This window comes from Sinocyclocheilus rhinocerous, unplaced genomic scaffold (assembly GCF_001515625.1).
Source record: "Sinocyclocheilus rhinocerous isolate Xijiao unplaced genomic scaffold, SAMN03320098_v1.1 scaffold50, whole genome shotgun sequence".
NCBI classification, from domain to species: Eukaryota; Metazoa; Chordata; class Actinopteri; order Cypriniformes; family Cyprinidae; genus Sinocyclocheilus; species Sinocyclocheilus rhinocerous.
In genome coordinates, this window is record NW_015641057.1 from 1257532 (window position 1) to 1264632 (window position 7101).

At 37.8% G+C, this 7101-nt stretch overlaps 1 pseudogene; it reads left to right on the top strand.

The window, feature by feature from the left end:
* Positions 1–3109: 3109 nt before the first annotated feature.
* The window catches only part of LOC107754514 (serine/threonine-protein kinase pim-2-like), a 6307-nt pseudogene continuing 2315 nt past the window's right edge, over positions 3110–7101 (top strand).

Below are 7101 nucleotides of genomic sequence, written 5' to 3' on the forward strand. Positions count from 1 at the left end.
AAACAATGTCACGTAATGTCACATTTACCTCAGAAAAACAGATTCAGTGACCAAGAACTCATTAGTCAGATAGAAAAATAAACTGTAGAGAGGGGCATTTTGCTAAATATATGCACCATATAACATATTCATTATACATTTTTACTGTTCTTCAATGTTTAATTTATGTTTGAATAAATACATCAAGTTTTTATGACAGCCACCATTATGTTCATATATAAAAAAACTGAAGTAGAAATATTATTATGTAATTGTAACTTTATTATTTTAAAAACTTCATTAAGTGATTCTTAAATCCCAAGAATCGATTATTCTAGCTTGTTTTCAGTTAATGGACAGAAGTTTGAAGGGTACCTCCCATCCAATATATCGCAAAAAGCATTGTGCTTTGGTACTTTTAATATGAAACAAAGTCTCAGATTTCAAATTCTGTCCATTGAATTGCAGTATTTAAACAATAAATGCCGTTTTGGTGCTGTTTAATGTGGAGTAGCAGACTTCTGTTGTTTCTCTCCCCACAAATCCACCAAAGCTCAGAGTGAGCAGAGTGAGGAGGAGCAGGACACTGGTGTGTCTCCATCCAGGAGCTGTACTGATGATACATCAACATGAACATCAAAAGGTCTATTAATCGTTGACACACATCACCATCACATTATACAAATGCAAATAAATACGTTTTTTCCACTACATGTGATAAATGTTTTAACATAGTTTGAAAAAAAAGTAAATATTTCAAGTAAGAACTTTCCCTTAATGAAAAAAATAATATAAGTATGTAATACTTTATTGATATTATTTGATTAAAAACCAGCTTTTGGTTGATATTGCTGTCTTTAGATCAGACGTCTCTGCAGGACGTCTTCTGTAGAGGACAATGATCATCAGGAGTCTCCTTCCAGTGCTCCTGAAGACCCCTCACTGCCGAGGAGCAGCAAATACAGGACGTCCAGCCTCAAGATCAGGACAGTCCAGTCAGTCCTTCAGCAGATGAGTCCTTCACATCTGAGACATCTGGACTGTGACGAGATCACGAGGAGCGAGGGTGAGTTTACTGTCATAACCCAAATATACTATAACACAACCTCTTAAGCAGTGGTTCCCATATATATATATATGTATACACGTTATACTAATAATATTACAAGGTTTAGAAATGCACATTTGACAGTAGCTTGAGTTGAGAGTAGCAGGAGCATGAGTTGGGATGCAGATGTACATTTATTTTCATTAACAAAAACAGTACCTGTTTCTGTGAGTATCTGTATCTGTGAAAATTATAACAGCCTCATCTTTCATACATTTGAAGATCATGATAACCACAGGTACAGCACCTCACTACAATGGAAAAAGTAGCCTAACTATGTGGTTTCTATAATATTTGCTATGAAAAACAGTAACCTGAAGACATTCAGTATCAGTCCAAATGCACAACAAACAACTGATATGACTTAATAACAAAAATACTGTGATTATATTCCATTACTCCTTTAATATATTTAGTACCTACATTATTAATATAATAAAACTCAATATGAATATTCTACTTTTCTGCCACAATACCATGGTTACTGTCAATGTTACTACAGTAAAACCATGGTAAATGTTGGTGATTTGTACTGTAGATTGAAACACCTTCTAACTGGATCGTTGTTGCACAGGCGTTTCCGCATCAGTTGTTGAGTAGCTGTAGCTTGAGTTGAGAGTAGCAGGAGTTGGGATGCAGATGTACATTTATTTTCATTAACAAAAACAGTACCTGTTTCTGTGAGTATCTGTATCTGTGAAAATTATAACAGCCTCATCTTTCATACATTTGAAGATCATGATAACCACAGGTACAGCACCTCACTACAATGGAAAAAGTAGCCTAACTATGTGGTTTCTATAATATTTGCTATGAAAAACAGTAACCGTACAGACATTCAGTATCAGTCCAAATGCACAACAAACAACTGATATGACTTAATAACAAAAATACTGTGATTATATTCCATTACTCCTTTAATATATTTAGTACCTACATTATTAATATAATAAAACTCAATATGAATATTCTACTTTTCTGCCACAATACCATGGTTACTGTCAATGTTACTACAGTAAAACCATGGTAAATGTTGGTGATTTGTAAATTGAAACGCCTTCTAACTGGATCGTTGTTGCACAGGCGTTTCCGCATCAGTTGTTGAGAACAGTAGCCCCTCACTGCAGAACACAAGATCCAGAGGGCGTGGTTGGATCCACATCTAGGGGGTGGAGATGGGTAGGTTTAGGGGTCGGTGGAGACGGGTGGGTTTAGGTATATGTTAAGTGGGAGGAGTTGGATCTGGATCCAACCACGCCCCCTGGATCTTGTGTTCTGCAGTGAGTACCATCTCGTTGAGAATGATCCAGCTCTGCCAGCTCTGACTTTAAACTAGTTTAAATCGCATACCTATGTGATTTGTCCTGGAGAACTCTGCGCTGAACGCGCTGAACTTCACTAGATCTCACAGCGCTGTTTAGTGGTCTCGTGATCGCGACTGGTTAGTGTAAATACAGTCGCTTTAGCTCACACTGCGCTCTCTTTTCTTGCGAGCTGAGCTGATAAAAGGTCCGTGCGACGCGCGGTTTCAAACGAGAAGCGCTATTTCGTTTCGTTTGGCGTTTAATACATATTTATCATGCACAACAACAGAATGCTAACGCTTATCAGTTAGGCAGATTGGTAGTGGCAACCGAGTGACCTCTAACAAAATTTAGATCGCAAAATATCCACTTAGTCGCAGTCTGGGACCCTAGTAGACTACTGTCAATTACACTTTTATTTAATTGTTTATTTTATTTAATTGCCTTATCTTGGCATTGTAAGCATATGATTTTAAAACATTTTTATATAAAATTATTAGTGGGACATTTTATACATCTTTATTTGACCTCAAAGCATATCAGCAACCCCCGTGAACTCTGGCACCCCTGACCCCAGGTTGGGAACCACTGATCTATGCAATTCTTGAAAAGTCATTGCATGGGCTCCTACTTACTGCTACAGAATCCAAGAGCTACGTGTTTTATCAATCAAAAACTGTTTTAGTGCTGCACAAGTCATCACAGACTGTGACGTTAATGGCAAGCATCTGTTACCTATTTTCTATATATAGTGCCAGAATTCTGTTCCTTCATTGTGTGTTTATTGATCTAGACTCTGCAGACCTGCACCAGATGTTCCCAACCCCTCCGTCACTGGAGCAGCACATCATCATGGGCTACTCCCCTATAAACATGGGCAATACGGAATCAGCAGCTGGCCTTTCTCTCCTGGATGGGGCCATCAGCGGGAACTTCAAGATGGAGGTGGAGGAGGGTTTCTGCAGCCCCAAACCCTCAGAGATTAAGGTAGGGCTTAATTACTGCTGTCAATTCCCAGGGATATTTTCATGAAGATGTATTTTGTGATGCAAGACTTTGTTTCTTTATCGTATCTTCAGGACTTCTCCTACGTGTTTAAACCAGAGTCCTGCCAAGCGCTCGTCGGCTGCTCCCTTTACGCCCCTCTGAAGATGCTGCCCAGCCAGTGTCTGCTTCCCATCAAGCTTCCAGAAGAGTGTGTGTACCGGCCCAGCTGGACAGTCGGCAAACTGGAGATGCTGCAGCCGATGGCAGCCATGACCTTCCTCAACAAGGACAGGTACAACAGCCAAGAAATCAGGGATTTTTCTTCATCCCTAGCAGATTTTAGTGTTTCACAGTGTTGATTGTTATTTTGTAACAAACAAACCTTTTCAATTCAAGCTTTCATCAGCTTGTTGGCATGTATGAAAGCCTAAAAGGCTTTTAATTGATTGAATTACCTTAGGAGGATGCATATTGAGCAGGTGGTGGTTGAAGTAAGTGGGTCAGGTTTTTAACAAGCACATAACACACTATTCTCTGCTGTTTGTGGTCCAAGCAGCTGCCAGCCCAAAATAGCAATTCAATATTAATGATAGTGCAGCCTTAATTGAGCAATGTGTCCAGAGCATTGATGCCAAGCACACTCAACTTTTAGAATGTGTACCTGCATCTGTTTTAATGCGGAGATGTTTTTCTGCCACTTCTGAACACCTTATTCAAAACTAACAAAAACTATGCTATTGTGCAATAACTTATGAACTGTTCCCAAGGTGATCTTAGTGAATTTATGAAGTCCGTTTCCACAGGTGAGTCAGTTCCCAGCAGAGTAACCACAGGTGTACTTTCACTTAAACTGTAAGAGAAAGAGAAGACGTTGATTTAGTGGTGGTTGTTGTTTTTTTTCTCAAACGACTCTATAATACTTGTGAATTTTGTGGTTTGATGCAGATAAGTGGTGTGCAGTGTTTCAGAAATGGCATAGTATAGCATAGTGAATATGCACTGTTCAAACAAGTTTCAACAGACAAGTTTCACAGCAAAGAAAATTATGAAAGGCTGAATATGGTTTATTTTACATCTTAAAGCAACTAATCAAAATTCTGTCATTAACTCTGTATTTACCTCTGTTTCTATTGGCCATTCAGAGCAGACAAACACTACTGTTGTTTGGGGTCAGTAAGATTATTATTATTTTTTTTTTTATAAATGTATACTTTTATTCAGTAGAAATGCATTAAATTGATCAAAAGTAACAGTAAAGACATTTATGTTACAAAAGATAAATACAGATCTTTTGAACTTGAAAAATCCTGAAAAATAAGTTTTCCCACCAAAATATTAAGCAGTACAACTATTTTCAACTTTGATAATAATAAGAAATATTTCTTGGGCACCAAATCAGCCTATTAGAAAAATGTCTGAAGGATCATGTGACACTAAAAACTAGGGATGCACCGAATTTTCGGCCACCGAAAATTATCGGCCGAAAATACGAGCCGAAAATGTTCAGCCCGGCAGTGTTCAGCGCGCAGGTTTCACTCTCCTCGTCACTGCGCGGTTTGATGCGATGCTCAATATTCCGCTCTATGAATGTGCTCGTGTACCACTCATCCTCACCAAAAAAAGCAAAAGTCCGCTCAAATAACACGTGTAGTTGTATACTTGTTCCTGTTTGCAGTAGCACTACTGTGCTGTAACATGCTGTAGTACTGCTGTACTGGACAACGCTGGTTAAATGTCGCTACCCTCTCGTGACGCTATGCTCTGCTCATATGCTCTGATAATAATAGCTTTGTAGGACTATACATTATTTGGATAATTAGTAAAAAGAAAAAAAAAATTATGTCTGATTCTGTTACATAGAAGTGAATAAAAATTATATATTGATATTCAATGTTAAGGTAACACTTTACAAAAAGGTTCCATTAGTTAATGTATTTATTAATATTTCTTAATGTTAGTTAATGATAATACAGTTGTTAATGTTAATTCAGAGTGCATTAACTGTTAACAAGCACAACTGTTGATTTTAATAATGCATTAGTAAATGTTGAAATTAACATTAAGATTAATAAATGCTGAAGAACTATTGTTCATTCTTAGTTCATTAACTAAAGTAGTTAACTAATGTTAACTAATGAACCTTATTGTAAAGTGTTACTAATATTAATATAAATTCTGTCCAGTTTTATTGTGTTACTTTCAGTAAAAGTGTGGTTATTTTATTGGCTTGTGTTTTTTTTAGTATCATTCAAATTTCAATATTATAGTAATGTAGTACCAACTGACTCTCATGTATATTTTACAGCATTAGTTGAGAGATTTTTTTTCCTTGAGAAAATTTGGCATGTACTGTACCTGATATATATCCAAAATAATCAATATCGAATCGAATTGGGAATCAAATCGCAAGCTTGTGAATGAGAATCGAATCGTGAAATTTGTGTCAAAACCCAGCCCTAATCTGGACTGTGACGAGATCACGAGGAGCGAGGGTGAGTTTACTGTCATAACCCAAATATACTATAACACAACCTCTTAAGCAGTGGTTCCCATATATATATATATGTATACACGTTATACTAATAATATTACAAGGTTTAGAAATGCACATTTGACAGTAGCTTGAGTTGAGAGTAGCAGGAGCATGAGTTGGGATGCAGATGTACATTTATTTTCATTAACAAAAACAGTACCTGTTTCTGTGAGTATCTGTATCTGTGAAAATTATAACAGCCTCATCTTTCATACATTTGAAGATCATGATAACCACAGGTACAGCACCTCACTACCATGGTAAAAAGTAGCCTAACTATATGCCTTCTATAATGTTTGCTATGAAAAACAGTAACCTGAAGACATTCAGTATAAGTACAAATGCACAACAAACAACTGATATGACTTAATAACAAAAATACTGTGATTATATTCCATTACTCCTTTAATATATTTAGTACCTACATTATTAATATAATAAAACTCAATATGAATATTCTACTTTTCTGCCACAATACCATGGTTACTGTCAATGTTACTACAGTAAAACCATGGTAAATGTTGGTGATTTGTACTGTAGATTGAAACACCTTCTAACTGGATCGTTGTTGCACAGGCGTTTCCGCATCAGTTGTTGAGAACAGTAGCCCCTCACTGCAGAACACAAGATCCAGAGGGCGTGGGTGGATCCACATCTAGGGGGTGGAGATGGGTAGGTTTAGGGGTCGGTGGAGACGGGTGGGTTTAGGTATATGTTAAGTGGGAGGAGTTGGATCTGGATCCAACCACGCCCCCTGGATCTTGTGTTCTGCAGTGAGTACCATCTCGTTGAGAATGATCCAGCTCTGATTTATTTGGCTTTAAACTAGTTTAAATCGCATACCTATGTGATTTGTCCTGGAGAACTCTGCGCTGAACTCGAGCGCGATCACTAGATCTCACAGCGCTGTTTAGTGGTCTCGCGACTGGTTAGTGTAAATACAGTCGCTTTAGCTCACACTGCGCTCTCTTTTCTTGCGAGCTGAGCTGATAAAAGGTCCGTGCGACGCGCGGTTTCAAACGAGAAGCGCTATTTCGTTTCGTTTGGCGTTTAATACATATTTATCATGCACAACAACAGAATGCTAACGCTTATCAGTTAGGCAGATTGGTAGTGGCAACCGAGTGACCTCTAACAAAATTTAGTGTCACAAGCAGAAAATTAGTCGCAGTCTGGGGCCCTGGTAGACT